Consider the following 17,667-nt stretch of genomic DNA (forward strand, 5'->3'; position numbering starts at 1 on the left):
TCTAAAATAATTCTCTGTTTTGTTCTTGGCCTATTCTATAGTTTTGCTGTCGTATTATGTTCTGGTTTGATTGTCTTCCAAATCACTTCAGGTAGAGCTCCAGGAACCCCGGAGAGTATTAAAAACAATACATTTCGGTGCGCTGATGTCATAAGAGAGTTTGCATTGTTTCGGGACAAAAAGAGAAGACAGAGGCAGACATTTCTGACCGTGGAGCAAGGAAAATGAAGAATCTCTGAGAATATCCTCAGCTTAACAGCTTTCTCAGCAGGTAGTGAAGCTCATCCACTTCCAAGGTTTAAACTTTTCTTTAGTAATTATTTCTGCACTGCAATTAGTTGCTGTGGTTTGTTCTCTTCCTGGCTGTGCCTGACGTTCATATATCTCTCCAGTTCTGTGCAACAACAATACCATCCCAAGCAGTGCATATGCAGAGCAATTCTGTAACAAAGCATCAGGTAGGAGCCTGTCCTATAACGTAGGTGCCTATTTTCTTTATAGAATACTAGTTTACTGGGTTGATACGTGCATAGTGTTTAGGCACAGCTATAGAGCTAGTGTAAATGCTGGTGATACGTTCATAACTTACAGTATTCTACAAGTTAAATGCATGTGTGAGTCCTGCCCACAGGGAGTGTGACTTTTGGGTGTAGGTGTTTGAGCACTGCTATTTGGGTCCTGCTGTTTTTGTGCCTGTGATTTATTGGCACTGGACATTTGGCCCCCTATATGGGCGTTATCTAAAACTCCTGCCCACCTCCTTTCCCCACACTCACTGGGATCTAAGCTGGGCTCGTCTGGGCCAGCAAAGGTATGGCGCTGAGAGCGACGCACTCCACAGACTATAAGGGAGAGCATAGCTGCTCCAGGAGGTGCCTGTGAGAGGACAGAACAGGCAACGTCCTCCCTTGTAAAGCAAACAAGACTCGACAAGATAAATAAAATAGGAACGTTTAAAATAAATAGTAACAATTGTTTGATATTCTTAATGTTTTTTTTTTACTATTTGTTTATTTTAAATGTTCCTATTTTATTTATATGTATTTTTATGCTAGACTCCTGATGCAGGCCTTGTTGGCCGAAACACAGCTGCGTCGAGTCTTGCTTGCTTTACAATAAACATTTTGACTACCTGGAGCATGGTCTGCTGATTTTTTTTTTCCAACTTTATTCTTTTTTCAACAATACACTCCGTTCGGGTACGCAGATGGTCTGCTGATTTTTGAGTCATCTTCGCTGTTGTGTCACTCATTTTCTACTCTGCAAGGATTTGTTTCTTCTGTATATACATCATCTGCCCACAAACCTACAAAAGTGCAGACACACACTCTGGCTGAAGCAAAATGGGCCTAAGAAAAAGAGATTTGATCTTCCTGCTTCGACAACGGTCAGAATGTAATCATGGATGACATGGCGTAAATCCCCCTACCCTGCCCAACCCAGGCTCAGTCAAAACACTGAGAATGGACTATCCTCAGCTCGTGAATCAGACCTTACCCTTAAATCTTAGCCAACAATTAAAACAGCATCAGCTTGGCAGATAAAGCCCAAAGGGGCCCATCCAGTCTGCTCTGTAACAATTTCTCCACTCTGTAGATACAGAAATTCCCATATGAAACCCAACACCCACTCCACCTTCTCCCATGTCCATCTAACCTTTCAATGTCGTACCATTCGTTTTAGGCAAAAAGATGATGGAATCGTATGTTATATAGGTGTAAATGTTTATGAATTGTAAATTTAGATGTTTATTTTCCAACTAATTCATTTTTCGTTGAGAATACAAAATATCTGTGTTTATTTGTGTTTTTGCACCCATAGGTACCTTTGCCAGGTACCTTTTCCAATGAAATCATATATGTACATTTGCATCATTGGAGTGGAGGAGTAGCCTAATGGCTAGTACAGCAGCCTAAGAACCGGGGAAACTGGGCTCAATTTCCACTGCAGCACCTTGTAACTCTGGGCAAGTCACTTAACCCTCCATTGCTCCAGGTACAAAATAAGTACCTGTATATAATAAGTAAGCCAGTTTGACTGTAACCACAAAAGGCGGTATATCGAATCCCATGCCCATCCCTCTTTCCGTTTAGGAGGAGTCTATACAGAAAAAGTAAAAAAAAAAAAAAAAACCTGAGTGGAGAGGTGTGAAAACACTAGAGAAAGTGATATTTTTCTGGTGTTTATTGGATAAACATCTAAGGTTCCTAGGTTACATTTATTTGATATTCCACTAAAGGACATGCCATCAAACAAGATAAGAAACAGAAAAGAATGCCATTTCATGATAGTGGGAGGAAAAGGTAAGAAAGGTATCATAAGCTGTAGTCTACAGGCTACAGTCTATTTTAGTTTAGTTTGCATCAGTGTTCATCAGCTAAAGCCTAAAATCAGAAGTCCTAGTTATATTTTAGATTTTTAAAAGGCATCACTTTAGCCCTTCCTGGTTAATGCTCTACTGTGTCAGCAGAGATTCTCAACCCAGTCCTCGGGGCACACTCAGCCAGTCGGGTTTTCAGGATTCCCTCAATCAGGGGCGTAGCCAGACACCCAGTTTTGGGTGGGCCTGGGCTCAAGATGGGTGGGCAGAACTCCACCCTGTCCCACAAGTGATTTGGTTTCTCCTTCTCTCGTTTGCATGCCATATGGTCTCTCAAACATCTCCCCTCCCCCACATTCCTTTTAAGCCTTCCCTCTGATGCAACTTCCTGTTTCTGCATAGGCAGGAATACATCAAAGAGAAGGCTTTGGAGCCAGTGCGAGCAGTATGTATCAGTTGCTGCTCGCTGCAGGAGAAGATCTGCTATTTACAAGGTATGAAGGAGGGGCAGTTGTTGGAAGTTTTCGGTTGGTGGGGCTTGGGAATCCCTGCCAGCCACATCATAGGTGTGCTGCTACTGGGTGGGCCTGAGCCCAAAGTGGGTGGGCCTGGGCCCACCCAGGCCATTCCTTGGCTACGCCACTGCCCACAATGAATATGCATGAGAGAACTTTGCATGCACTGCCTCCATCGTATGCAAATCTCTCTCGTGCATATTCAGTGTGGGTGTCATGAAAACCTGACTGGCTTGGTGTGTCCTGAGGACTAGATTGAGAACCTCTGGTCAGCAGGGATGGTAGAGTGACATGTAATGGCAAAGAGTCAGGTGAATGTAGTTCTGCTTATTCCAGGTAAGAGGAATAGGCTAACTTAGGATTGATGTACTAAGCTTCATTTTTTTGTGGACACAGAATGCAAGCAAGGTCATAGTAGATCAGACTTATAGTGTTGTATAAACATGGAGAATAAGCTAGTACAGTCCAATCCATGCAGCAATGAGAGAACACCAGCAGAGAGGGAAAATTCTGCATCCTATTAGCATTTAAGGACTTGGAAAGCTCTCTTTCTTTTTTTTTTCCAGCCCACTAATACTTTTTCTGATACATGTTCTCTTGCTCAAACCTTGTTGTGTGGTTATGTCCTGGTTTGTTCTTTGTTATAAAAAGCAATGCAGAGGTGGTCTAAGTAATCAAAAGATGCTCTGTTTCCTGTATTCATGCATTGCATATTTTCATATTAAATTGCCTGGATGGATATCCTAGAACAAGGCTGTTCAGACCTGTCCTAGTGACCCCCAAAGCCAATCAGATTTTTTTTTAGGATAACCGTGCACACATAATCTACTGTGTATGCACATTTAGCTTATGCCAGGGCCAACCTAGCGTCTAGGTGGACTAGGCATCTGCCTAAGGCAGCAGAATTTGGGAGGGCAGGGGGTGGCAGTGGCACGGCTCTGGAGTGTGCAAGCGCTTTCACCTGCTTATCTTCTTTCTGCCAGGCCTGCAGCTGCTGTCCCCTACCTCCTTCCAGACTGGCCAAAGAAAATTCAGCACGCACAGGCCCCTGCTGAAGCTCCTTTTTGTCCCACCCCCCTCTGAGGAGGCAGACTTCCTGTCAGAGAACAGGAAGTGCTCTATTGCAGGTCTGTGCTTACAGGGCATGCACACAGTTGATGCTTCTTTAACCTACCAGCTGGGCTAGGAGGAGGTAGGGGGGGCAGCAGCAAGAAGAAAAGAGGGAAAATGCTGGACATGGGATGGGGTAGGGAAGGAGAGATAAGAAGCTGGCCAATGGAGGGAGGCTGGCATGGCTGGGGGCTCACCTAGGGTATCCGATACCTTTGGGCTGGCCGTGGCTCATGCATATTCATTGTGGCTATCCTGAAAGCCTGACTGGTTGTGAGGGGTCACCAGGGCAGGTTTAGGAAACTCTGAACTTGGAACTGATAAGTTTAATTTCTTTCATTGCTTTTTCCATCAAAGAAAGTCTGCTGACCTCGTCAAGAAGCACAGTAATGAGGCAAAAGTCATAAAAGTTAATTGTGTGGTCTTGCTCCTTCCCAGGGCCTGGATTAATACCCGATTAACCAAAAAAGGGACAGTCAAATCAGATGTAATCTCTTTGGTGCTGGCCCAATCCCTTCCTAGTGGGTTGTAAATCTCTGGATGACTGCAAGAAGGCTGAGAGCCAAGGAACACCATGTGGGCATGGTGAATATTAATAACACTCCTTCAGTTCTGATTGCTGCTCAGCGGCTGCTGATGTGAAGAACCAGAATTTTATGTGTAACTGGAGGTACTGAGCGACCATTAAAGAAGAGGAAAACCAAATTAGTAACTAATAACAGCAGCAGAGTGAAAGAAACTGAAAGTATTTTGAACTGCAATATCAGGTAAGTCAGTCTTGCAATTTTACTGCGTCTTGGAAGGAAGCATCTCCCCAGCCTGAAATGCTTTATTCACCATATGCATGTAGCATCCATTGCGTACTTTGAAGTCATGCAACATAAGTGCTGTGGAATGTCCCAGTGATTGGGAGTTCAGAGAAGTGATGTCACAATGGTCGGAATTTAAAGAAAGTGATGTCATGTGGCTTGTCATTCACAGGCATTCTGTCAAAGCTGTGAATTATGTCAGTTGTGAGGAAAGAAGGGGATTGGTGGAGATTCCATGCATCATTCTAAAGTTCCTTTGCCCTTATATCCTCCAAGGTCAAGGCAGCATGTGCACCTGTCCTGAAGAGATTGTATGGGCAACCAACCTCAAGGATATGATGCTGCAGTTAGTTGCCAGGAGTGCAATATGACGTAGAACCAGCTCTTTTTTTTTTTTTTCCTCCAGCTGTGAACACCACCACCATCGCAGCTCTCCAGCCCTAGCCAGACAACGGAGTAGCATAACCTAGCTAGTTCTCCATCCCAGGCCTTCCATGCAGTGTTTACCACAGCAAGTATCTACTACTAATAATTATTTCTATAATGCTACAGCTAGATAGTTAGAGAACCAAAACCCTCTGCTCAGTGTGCTGCGGCGGCGGCTAAGAAAGCAAATAGAATGTTAGGTATTATTAGGAAAGGAATGGAAAACAAAAATGAGGACGTAATAATGCCTAATCAGTCCATGGTGCAACCGCACCTCGAATATTGTGTTCAATTCTGGTCACCACATCTCAAAAAGATATAGTGGAATTAGAAAAGGTACAGAGAAGGGGCGACGAAAATGATAAAAGGGATGGGACAACTTCCCTATGAGGAAAGGCTGAAGCGGCTAGGGCTCTTAAGCTTGGAGAAAAGACAGCTGAGGGGAGATGTGATAGAGGTCTATAAAATAATGAGTGGAGTGGAACGGGCAGATGTGAATCGTTTGTTTACTCTTTCCAAAAATACTAGCACTAGGGGGCGTGCGATGAAGCTACAAAGTAGTAAACTTAAAACAAATCGGAGAAAGTTTTTCTTAACATATAATTAAACTCTGGAATTTGTTGCCAGAGAATGTGGTAAAGGTGGTTAACTTAGCGGGGTTTAAAAAAAGGTTTGGACAGCTTCCTAAAGGAAATGTCCATAGACCATTATTAAAATGACTTGGGGAAAATCCACTGCTTATTTCTGGGATAAGCAGCATAAAATGTATTGAACTTTTTTGGGATCTTGCCAGGTATTTGTGATCTGGATTGGAAATGGGATACTGGGCTTGATGGACCTTTGGTCTGTCCCAGTGTGGCAATACTTATGTACTTATGAAGGTTCAACATCCATGCTCCCAGTTTCAGAAATGGTTCCTCATATTCCAAGCACTACCAGTGGCTAAAGTAATGCAGATTTTCTTTGAAAAGTCCTGAATCTGTCACTGCTGGGCTCAAGAAAACTGCTGGTGTCCCCTCTCAAAGGACCGTTCAAAAGCACTTTTCTATATAGTGGAAGCCTCTACATAGCAGTGGCATAGCCAGAACACCATTTTTAGGAGGAGTGTTTGGGGGCACTAGGCTCTGCACTCCTCTCCTGCCCCCAACAAATTAAAATTACCTCAGCTGGTGGGGATCCCCAGGTTCCGCCAGCTGTAGAAATCCAGAGTTGGCCCTGATTCCCTATCCGTACAGCCAGTGGTGGGGGGGTTCACTGCTATCCCATACATTCAACACCACAGCTCTGAATATATAGGATAGATTTAAACACTGTGGCCAGCATAAAACACATGCCAACTGTGGCATTTGAATACTACTACTACTACTTAACATTTCTAGAGCACTACTAGGGTTACGCAGCGCTGTACAAATTAATAACTAAGGACGGTCCCTGCTCAGAAGAGCTTACAATCTAAAGGACGAAATGTCAAGTTGGGGTAGTCTAGATTTCCTGAGTAGAGGTGTTGTGATTAGGTGCCGAAAGCGACATTGAAGAGGTGGGCTTTGAGCAATGATTTGAAGATGGGTAGGCAGGGGGCCTGGCGTATGGGCTCAGGGAGTTTGTTCCAAGCGCGTTCAAGTATCTTGGAGAGGAAGGGTAGGAGGGAAATGGGGCAGTAGTTGGAGGGACAGGTAGGGTCAAGAGATGGTTTTTTGAGGAGTGGTGTGACCACAGCATGCTTGAAGGTGTCTGGGACAGTTGCAGTGGAGAGAGAGAGGTTGAGGATATGACAGATGGTGGGGGTGATAGTAGGAGCGATGGTGCTAAGTAGGTTGGTGGGGATGGGGTCTGAGGAACAGGTGGTGGATTTCGAGGAGGAGAGGAGATGGGCGGTTTCCTCTTCGGTGATATCAGGAAAAGAGGAGAAGGAGGCCTGGGTTGGTTGGTTGAGAGAGTGGGTTTATAGGATGAAGAGGAGGAGAAGGTTTGGTGGTGAATTCGACCTATAAGTGTCTACATTTTCCTCAGGTAGAAGTTCCTCTTTAAGGGAGGGCCTGCTTTAGGGGGATTCAGGGGACAAGCAAGCAATACAGTTGTTTGGGACCCCCCTTAGCAAAGCCACTGAGGCAAAGCTTTGGGGTGTTTGACACTAGCGAGTTCCAAATATGTCTACTGCCAGCTCTGCCTTTGGTGGAGTTTCAATTTAGAATAATAGGCTGCAAATCACAAAATAATGGTGGCATCAGAAATCTCTTGAGCTGGGGGAATAAGGAAAATATTCACTTTAGGTTAAGACTGCCAATTTGAGCCAGATTCATAAAACAGGATTGATCCAGTCCTGGGTTTACTCCAGTGCATGTTGGGACTTGTAGTCTTGCTTTTCTTAGCGAATGCAATGGGAAAATCAGAACTTAAGTCCCTGCATGCCAGGGGCATAGCCAGACAACAAATTTTGGGTGGGCCTAGGCAAGAAGTGGGTGGGCACCAAGTGTTCTCCCCACTCCCAACCACCACCAACAAAAATATTTCAGCTGGCGGGAAAATGCTTCTTTCCACCTTGGCAGTGCGCAGCAGCATGCGCTGAAAACCGAGCGTGTGCAGGTGCCAGTATCGTGGAGAGTAGCGTTTTTGTTACCATCAGGGGGAAGTCTTCAGCTGGCCGAGCTTGAGATCCCCATCAGCTACCTCTAAATGTGTGCTACTGTTGGGTGGGCCTGAACACTAAATGGGTGGGCCCCGGCCCACCCAGGTCCACCTGTGGCTGCGCCACTGCTGCATGCAACAGGGTAAACCCAGGACTGGATCCAATTGGCAGCCTTACTTAGGTGGTGATGCTGTAAATCAGCGTGTATGCTGTGTAAAGTGTCTAGCCTGTGAAATAGCTGTCGTACCATCAAGCCAATCAACAGGTTGAAAATACTCAATTAAAACTCTCATAGGGGCTGATATTCAGATCACGGGAGGCAGCAAACCCGGAAATTCAATGCAGGCCGTATTTGGTGATATGAACATAGCCGGTTAAGCATCAGTTATAGTGGCCAAAGATAGACCTGCATGAGGTCTATCTGGCCGCTAAGCTTAATCAGCCAATGAATATTGGTGCTAACTGGTATATTACGTGACATAGCCGGTGACCGGGCTAACTGGTAATACTCAGCTGGCATAGCTGTATATCTCATGCTGAATGTTGGCGCTTAGTGGGCTTAAGACTATCTAAACAGCCAGGAACTGTTCCTGGCTGGTTAAATAGCATTGAATAGCAACGGGCTAGTGTATTGCTGAAGATGTAATTCACGGCTTTCGATCATCATTCTTAGCATAGACCTCTCTGGTCACCATATTGTAAAGGGTGTGCAAGACCAAGCTGCTGGAACAGTAAAGATTTGATTGTGTTTAACAATTTGTTATATGGTAAATGATCCCAGATAAAGGCCAGTGTGGTCCATCTAGTCTGCTCAGTCAGTTAGCTAGAGTTGTGTTCTGGTCAGGGGCGTAGCCTGGGCCCAAGATGGGTAGGCAGAAGAACTCCGCCCTGTCCCACAAGTGATTTGGTCTCTCACTCTCTTGCCTGCATTCCAATATGGTCTCTCAAACATCCCCTCTACCCCGTATACCTTTTTAATAGCAGATTTTCACCGGCAGCGAGCAGCAACTAATACACACTGCTCATGTTGGTCCCACAGTCTTCCCTCTGATGCAACTTCCTGTTTCCATATAGGCGGGAATACATCAGAAGGAAGGCTGTTATGCAGGAGGGACAGTTGTTGGGAGTTTTCGGCTGGTGGGGCTTGGGGATTCTTGCCAACCACATCATAGGTGTGCTGCTACTGGGTGGGCCCATCCAGGCCCACCCTTGGCTACGCCACTGGTTCTGGTGGAGAGCCACATCTTTATGGGAGGGTCTTTTTATGGACATTAAGGGACAAGCAAGCAATACAATTGCTTGAGACCAACTTGGCAAAACGTCAGGGTACCTGACACTGGCTGGTCCCAAGTGTGTCTTGAGACCTGAAGCATTATAATAGCAATTCTGATAGCCCCAAGAGGTGAAGAAGCTGGAAATATGTTTTTTTTTGAGATTCTCAGTGTAGTCATTGAACCACTCAGCGTTTACTCTGAGCCAAATGAGGCACACCTGAAATTTGTTACTTCAATAGGTAGAGCTGGTGTGGCTAATTAAGTCTGTAGCAAAAGGTGGACTGGCCAAACTGTTGCACAGGGAGAGTCTGAAGACCACGTCCTCATTATAAGCTGCAGTGACAATGGTATTGGCTGCCTAGGAGAAGATTTGTAACTAGGTTCATAGGTGTTACCCAGTTCCAGACTTTTTTTTGGCCAGTCCTGGTTTTGAACTTACACCCTAAAGCAGCGTGGGATTTGTAGTGTCTGATCCTACCCATTGAAATCAGCACTGCAAGTTCCATAATACACCAGGAATGGGGTAGTCGGAAATCTAGGACTGTCCCAAAGATCACCAGCCTGGAACTGGATATCTCCTTCCATACATATAGTTGCTTTCAGGAAAAGCGGAGCCCTTGTTTTGGTTTGGAGGAGGGGGGGGAATTAATTTTCCCCTCTGCCCCCAACCTCCCTTGTACCTGGTGCTATATGGGCTTCTTCAGTGGCTGCCCCCATTTTGCTGTTTTAGAGTCACAGCTGACTCTTATCTGTGAGATAAGCAATTTGAGTTGGGCTGCACAATGGGGAGTACCTGAAAGTAGATGGTAGATAGTGGCCTCAGGGGAAGAAAGAAGGAAATATGCAAGAGAAATGTTGCACTTTTCCTATTGATGAAAGTCACAACATTTCACTTAACTAGTCAAGAGGCTGAGGTGCAATGCCTGCTGTCAAACACAAGGGAAGTGAGAGAACAGAGCAGTTTGCTCCAGAACTTGAAAGGGTAACTAACCTGTCACTCTGTGACTCTTTATTTCTGGTGTTTATTTTTTAAGGACTTTTTTTTTATTGCTCCAGAGCCTCCTATCAATTGTAGGGATGCTAGAATCTGGGTATAGCACATTTTTAATGCAGGACTTCCCCTGCACTAAGCCCAGATTCAATGTGGCAGTTTTTTAGGCTTTTTCCTTTCTTTTTTTTTTTTTTTTTTGCAGGTCCCACGCATATTTTTCCATTAGCATGTGGGACCTGCAAAAAAAAATAATGAAGGGTACTAAGTGCTTCCATGTTAACTCTGTGTTATCCAGGATAGCACACGCTAATCATAATGCCCTAGCCAGATAACACAGGAAAGCCCACTCTCTGTTCATAACATGCCCCCTGTACAAAAAAAAAATACTTTCAGAAGTAGTTAATAATTCAGAAGTAGTGGTGTGGAAAAGGGGAAAATACTGCAAAACACTTAAGCATTTTTTTTTTTGCATGTCAAGCGTGTGTTAGGGCTTAACATCCTTTTGTAAAAGGGCCCTTTTTAATTCAGCCTCGCTCATGCAGCAAATACCAGTTCAGTTCTGAGATCACACACGATGAACTGGTTCGGCATTGCCCAGTAATGCGACAGAACCAGCACAGCCTAAGGCTTTTCAATAGCTCCCTTTTGCTGGACTCTGAGGGAACCATAGTCAATGTCCCTGTGCTGGCAGAGTAGAAAGCCCTTGAATGTATGGCTGTTGAAGGGGAGAGGGAAACATGAAAGATCAAAGAGAAGGATCATGCTATAGATAAGCTAGGAAGAACCTTAATAAATGGACAGTAGCCTAAGCGATTCCATAGCGAAATGAGTTTATTCTGCTGATTGGGGGGGGGGGTGCTATTTAGTGGTATGTTTCTTTAGAAGAGGCAGCAGCTTTGCCTTTCAAATGTACCCTTTTTTTTTTTTTTTTAAGTGCTGGAGGTCTTCAGGAGGCCAAGAATCCTATAGAAAGTTGCCTTACCGTTCAGTGGTGCCATCACCTGCTGGTGAAAATAAAATTCATTTTGGCATTTCTCTGCTAGATTCGTATATTTATAAACACATCCCGGTTTTATTTCTGCTGCTGTGCAAAATTAAAAAAAAAAAAATCGGTGCCTAGAAGTTGTCCTTTTTCAAACAATAAGGTCTCTTTCACGCTGGTTAAAATAGCAGGAAATGAATAAGCAAACTGAGAAAGGATGCAAGACATTATATCTAGCAACAGCCAATATCATACTAAAATCAGAATTAAATGCAAGCAGTTCCCAGTAAGTCTCGGACTACTCAGAGCTATCAATGTGCCCAGCTGTAGATGGGGCATGGCTACAGTAACATACATAGTAACATAGTAGATGACGGCAGAAAAAGACCTGCACGGTCCATCTAGTCTGCCCAACAAGATAAACTCATATGTGCTACTTCTTGTGTATACCTTATCTTGATTTGTATCTGCCATTTTCAGGACACAGACCGTAGAAGTACTGGCCATCTAATTAATCTTGAGTGGTAATTGCAGGGATGGCAGATGTTTGGAAGGCCAGGCGGTGGACTAAAGTTATGAGGTCAACCGAACAGGCTGTTCAGTCCTTCTTCCACACCCCCCCCCCCTCCCAGGAAAAAAAAACCTTTGAACTCATAAATGTGTACTTATTATTTATTTATAACATTTATACCCCACATTTTCCCACCCACTGGCAGGCTCAATGTGGCTAACAGCAGTCTGAAAAGGCATACATTAATCCGGCAAACAATCAAGTACAGTAAATTGAATAGAATGGTGAGTAATTACAGGGGAGAGGAAAGGGTAATAAAGTCCATAGGTCTTTATAGTAGTTGTAGTCCAGGAATTATGGATGCAGGATGGGACCTTTAGCGTAAGCTTTTCCAAATAACCTGGTCTTGAGAGATTTTCTGAAATTCAGATGATCGTGAGTAATTTTCACAGATTTAGGTAAAGCATTCCACAATTGTGTGCTGATAGAGGAAAAGGTGTAGGCGTAAGTGGATTTACAGTTGAGACCATTACATGTATCCAGTGGTGTGCTGGAGCAGGCTCTCACAGGCTCTCACAGGCTCGCAAGAGCCGGTTGCTAAGTTTTTAAGAATTTTGGGAGCCGCTTGTTAAAGTAGGGCCCTCCATGGCTACTTTAACAACTGGCTCCCAAAATGTGGGCTTGGGCCCCCTGCTGAATTCTCTTACTTTGCTGGTGGGGATGCTGAGCCCTGCCAGCCAAGTAAATAGACTGCTGCTGCTCCCCACTCCTTGTTTCCAGCTCTGAGCAGCAGGCTGGGACTTCTGGAGCATGTGAGAAGTTCCAGCATGCTGCTCAGAGCAAGACGTTGGGAGTGGTGGCAGTCCATTTATTGGCTGCCAGCAAAGGTATGCCTAGCGTGCCTGCACGAAAGGAGAGAGGAGAGAGAGGCAAGTGTTGCTCCCCCCCCCCCCCCCCCCCCCCCGGCCACCCCTGGCCCTTCCAACTGCAGAGCTGGCTACAGCTGGAGAAAGAGCCTGTTGTTAAAAATTTACCAGCACACCCCTGCATGTAGGGTAATGGAGGTTTAAGTATGAACCAGGTGATCTATGGGAATTCCTAAGTGGCAAGTTGATAAGGGTATCCATGTAGGCTGGAGCTTCACCATAAAGGATTTTATGGACCAGGGTGCAAATTAAAAAAATTATTCGTTCCTTTACTGGAAGCCAGTGCAATTTCTCACAAAGTGGTCTTGAACTGTCGAACTTTGATTTGCCATAGATTAGTCTAGCAGCTGTATTCTGGGCGGTTTGTAGTTTTTTCAGAAGCAGTTCTTTGCACCCTGCGTATATACCATTACAGTAGTCAAGATGACTTAAAACTAGTGATTGAACTGTTTTTCTATTAAGTACCTCAAACCTACAACTCCATGCATGCAATGTTGCAACCCAGACTGGATAAATCTGCTCGATTAACGCAGGGAGGTGTAAAGTGGCATCCTGGCAATAGAACCTATCCAAACTATCGGGTCCTTTTACTAAGGTGTGCCAAAAACTGGCCTGTGCTAGTTTAGGCATGCATTTTGGATGCATGCAGGTCCATTTTTCAGCGCACCTGTAAAAAAGGCCTTTTTTTTGGGGGGGGGGGGGTGAAAGTGGACATGCGGCAATTGGCATGCATCCATTTTGGGCCTGAGACCTTACTGCCACCCATTGACTTAGTGGTAAGGTCTCATGCATTAACTCTGCAGTAATCGTCAGCGCATGTACAGTGCTGATTACCGCCTGGTTAGCACCGCACACCAAAAAATGAAAAATATTTTCGGACACCCGAGCCACACGGTAGCCGGGCAAGAGTTCCAAATTGACGTGTGTTGGATGCAAGTAGGCGCCTACGCAGCGGCGTACCAAGGGCGGGGCGGTCCGCCCCGGGTGCACGCCGCTGGAGGGGTGCAGAAAGCAGCCGTGTGGCTGTCGGCTCCGCTGGTTCCCTGCTCCCTCTGCCCTGGAACAGGTTACTTCCTGTTCCAGCGCAGAAGGCGAAGGAACCTGCGGAACCGACGGCCGTGCGGCTGCGCCCTGCAGGTAAGAATGTACCTGGGTGGTGTCGTGCTGCACCGGGGGGGGGGGGGGGGGGGACGCTGCTGCATCCATTGGGAGGGTTGCGCAGGGCGATCCGCCCCGGGTGGCAGCTGACCAAGGATCGCCACTGTGCCTAGGTGCCTTTGTGAAAGGGTTCCTTAGTTTCTGAATGGAGGTTATAAAGTACCTTCCATCTATTTCCACTAAACGCACGCACCTTGCAGGGGATTTTTTTTTTCTTTTCTTCAAAAAGTGCTCTAGCTCTTTAAACAGCGCCTTTAATTCACAAATCTGGCAGAGTGCGCACATTTCCCCACAGCCACTGGAGGTATCTCGGTGCATAAGTGCTGGACCCGAGCCCCCTTTGCTAGCGGGAGACTGGGACGTGCAGTGTGTAGCTGCTCCTTTAAGAGCACAGCTGCCCCCTCCCAGCCCAGGCTTGCAGCCAAACCCGGGCCGGAGTCGTCTCGGTTCTGCTGCAGACGGGGGGGGGGGGGGGGGGTGTAGTTTTCTGAGGATGGCGGATCCAGACGCATGGAGGCTGCGGAAGAGTGTGGGGTAAGGAAGGAGCAGTCGGTGCTTACTTCAGTTTGCTTGGGGTCAGGGAATTCGCTGCAGGTAGGAAATTGGCTGAGTTGGGAGGCGGTGATTAAGGGGTATCGGGCACTCCGGTGGGAGCAGGAAAAGTCATGGGTCCGGATTCAGAACCGCTTGCTCCCCTCCAACTCTCAGCAGCGAGGGACCAAGTCACCGGCCACGTTTGCACAAAAAAAAAAAAAAAAAAAAATTTCCTCCGATCCGGAGCTGACTCTGCTGTACTTTGGGTTTTTGGAAGCTTCTCAGCTGCCAGCTCTCTCTTTTGGCCCAAATTTGTTGCACTTTTCGCCGTGCTGGACTCCCCGGAGTTTGGGAGGGAGAATGAAACATCTTTCCCCTAAGATCTTTCAGACGCTGGCACGGATGCAATTCCTACACAAATGAATACATGATGACCATTATACAGCTCCTCCACAATTCGCTTTAATTTGCAGATTTTTTTTTTCTGTAGAAGTACCGGAGGAGAGATGTTTAGCAAAGGGCACATCTAGTGGCTCATGCATACCGAATATTTTCATCAGCACAGACACAGTGGAAGAAAACCCTTTACACACTAACAATAAATTCATGCTTCCTTCCACTACTACAAGCTTTTAGCCCTGGGAGGATTTAGGGGTTTTGTTTCTTGCTCGTTCTCTTTTCTGTAAGTGTCGTTCGATACTGGACTTGAACTTTTGAATATCGACGGACCCAACATATCTTTGAGATCAGGGCAGATTGATTGCGCGTCTTTTTGCCTTTCACACAGGGTCACAAACGCTTTCGAGGATGCGCTTCTGATTTCGATTCTGCTCGTCGCAGAGTCGGAGATCCGATCGTTTTTACCATTTTTTGAGCTTTTTGCGGTTATTTATTTATTGCGCGTTGCGCCGCCCGTAGAGCGCAGAAACGAGCAACAGGTCTCGGGAAACTTTTTCTTCCCCCCCCCCCCCCCCCTGCTCCTTTCGCCGGAGCTGGCGCTTTGACGAGTTACAGCAAAATAAATTAAACTCTTATGTTGTAGAAAAAAAATAATCCCAAAACGAACCACTATCCTCTTTTTTTAATGCAGTTAATCCCTTTAAAGTAGGTACCAGAGTAAACCAATAGGAAATAGCAAGAAGCTTTTTCTAATACACCAAAAATGCATAAAGTTGAGAAACGTTTTTTTAATAGGGTGCATAAAACTAGTATTATCCATCAATCAAACCGGATAGTCTGAGTGTGTTCACCGTGCTCTATCCTATTCGTAATTTGGATTGAATCGAGTGTATATATATCTTTGTATAAGGAATGTTAGACTAAGGCATCAGGGACTACATGATAATGAGATGCAAAACATTATCGGCTCCTTATTAGGAAGCTTCGCTACCATAAAAGGAGACCTATGTAAATTGAGTAACAGCTTGTGTTGAATTTCTCAAGCTGCATTATTCCTAGGAAAAATAAGACCAGCTCAAAGCTGGGAAGGAACAGGAGTGACTAGGGATCCTTCCATCTGGTGACCCTCTGCACCATCAATGTGTATGCACCTGTGTGTATGTCTGTCTGTCTGTAGAATTTTACAGTGCTGTTAAATGTTTATATTTCTGATACTGTATCATATTGGTCCTATTACTAGGATTCAATTTGCCATCTCCAAATTTGTAAATTTGATGTCAAGCTGTACCTGGGTGAATTTCTTCATAAAGGTGGGCAGGGGCAGCCCAAGACAATCTGCTGCCCTGGCTCCTCTGCCACCACTCCCTCCCCCCCCCCCCAAGCCACGGTCTGACATATCCCCCTTCCTTCCTCACCCCCCCCCCACCTTTTCTTGTTTTGCAAAAGGTGGCAGCGATTCCCATAGGCTGCCCTGGTTCTGGCCCCTTCTCTCTACTGTGGGTGGCCTGCTTCTCTGACATAATTTCCTGTTTCCTTGGAGGCGGGCCGCAGGGCACCCTATGGGAATCACTGCTGCTGCATTAAAAAAAAAAAAAAAGAAAAGGTAAATTCAGGGAAGGGGGTTGGGGAAGGAAGGGCAGGGGACCATGCCGCCTCAAAAGAGTGCTGCCTGAGGCCCTGGCCTTAGTTGGCCTAATGCTAGGGCCACCACTAAGTAGACACACACACACATTAACACACACACATTAACTGGGACAGACCAAAGGTCCATCAAGCCCAGCATCCTGTTTCCAACAGTGGCCAATCCAGGCCACAAGTACCTGGCAGAAAAACAAAGAATAGCAACATTCCATGCAGAACCCCAAAGAGTAGCAAGATTCTAGAATTCTAAAGAATAACAAGATTCCATGCAGAATTTCAAAGTGTAGCAACATTCCATGTAAAACCCCAAAGAGGAGCAAGATTCCATTCAGAATCCCAAGTACATAAGTATTTTCATACTGGGACAGACCAAAGGTCCATCAAGCCCAGCATCCTGTTTCCAACAGTGACCAATCCAGGTCACAAATACCCTGGCAAGATCCCGAAAAAGTTCAATTCATTTTATGCTGCTTATCCCAGAAATAGTGGATTTTCCCCAAGTCATTTTAATAATGGTCTATGGACTTTTCCTTTAGGAAGCTGTCCAAACCTTTTTTAAACCCCGCTAAGCTAACCGCCTTTACCACATTCTCTTTCTGCCTGAGTTCACTCTTCGGCTGTGTTGTATAGGTAAAATAAATACAGAGAAGTGCCAGACACTTTGGGCTGGATTCTATAATTTGTGCTGAAAGATTGGCACTAAGCACAATTCCATGAAGGGTATGCGTTCTTTATAGAATCGTTCTTAGCACCAATTTCCATGCCCTAATTTTGGACGCTGGATTTAATGCTGGTTCACTGAGCCAGTATTCTGCAACGACGCATGCAATTTCTTGGACTACCCCTCCTATGGCCACATCCTCTGGATTATGCACTATGGGATTTGGGTACCCAGTGTTATAGAATTACACATAACCAGATGCCTGCACAAATCCTAATTGCTGCCAATAAACATCAATAATTAATTTATTAGCCCCAAATTTTTGATAGTTGATGGCTCGTTAAGCAATTAAGTTGAGTGCGCATCACAGTAGTGTGCCCAAATTTGGATGCCATTTAGAGAATCCAGGGGTTCGTACTCTTTTTAAGTATCTCCCTGTACTATACCAGTTCTCTCCTGCTGTGTCTTTACATTACATGCCTGATAACCTGCCACAAGATTTTTATTCGCTTAGATTTATTTTTGTTGAGTGCAGCTAAGTGGGAACTTGGGCACTGTTAGAAACACTGTATCCTCAGTTATAAATTAAATATCGGACCAGTTCACGAGTTAGTGATCTTTGACTTCCATCCCTAGTAGCACTGCTGTTGAATGATGTCCAAGTGCACAGTACTGGGTGCGATTATTTCTGGAGATTTTGTTAAATGGTCGTCGTGCGAAGCATTTGTGCCTTGTAATATATGGCACAAACAATAGAGAGATCTATGTGTGTCTGTGCATTTAT

At 45.3% G+C, this 17,667-nt stretch overlaps 1 protein-coding gene across 2 annotated transcripts in view; it reads left to right on the top strand.

Moving 5' to 3' along the window:
- The first annotated feature begins 233 nt into the window (after positions 1-233).
- TMEM200B (transmembrane protein 200B) overlaps positions 234-17,667 on the top strand; it is a 34,274-nt gene continuing 16,840 nt past the window's right edge. The window contains exons 1-2 of one of the 2 annotated variants that reach the window (XM_030217871.1): positions 234-271; positions 4,384-4,712. The gene's annotated coding sequence lies outside the window, so the exon portion shown is untranslated. Of the gene's footprint in view, positions 272-4,383; positions 4,713-14,085; positions 14,183-17,667 lie in introns of those variants that run through there. The other variant, XM_030217870.1, reaches the window with a different exon arrangement.

Source organism: Microcaecilia unicolor, chromosome 11 (genome assembly GCF_901765095.1).
Source record: "Microcaecilia unicolor chromosome 11, aMicUni1.1, whole genome shotgun sequence".
NCBI lineage: Eukaryota > Metazoa > Chordata > Amphibia > Gymnophiona > Siphonopidae > Microcaecilia > Microcaecilia unicolor.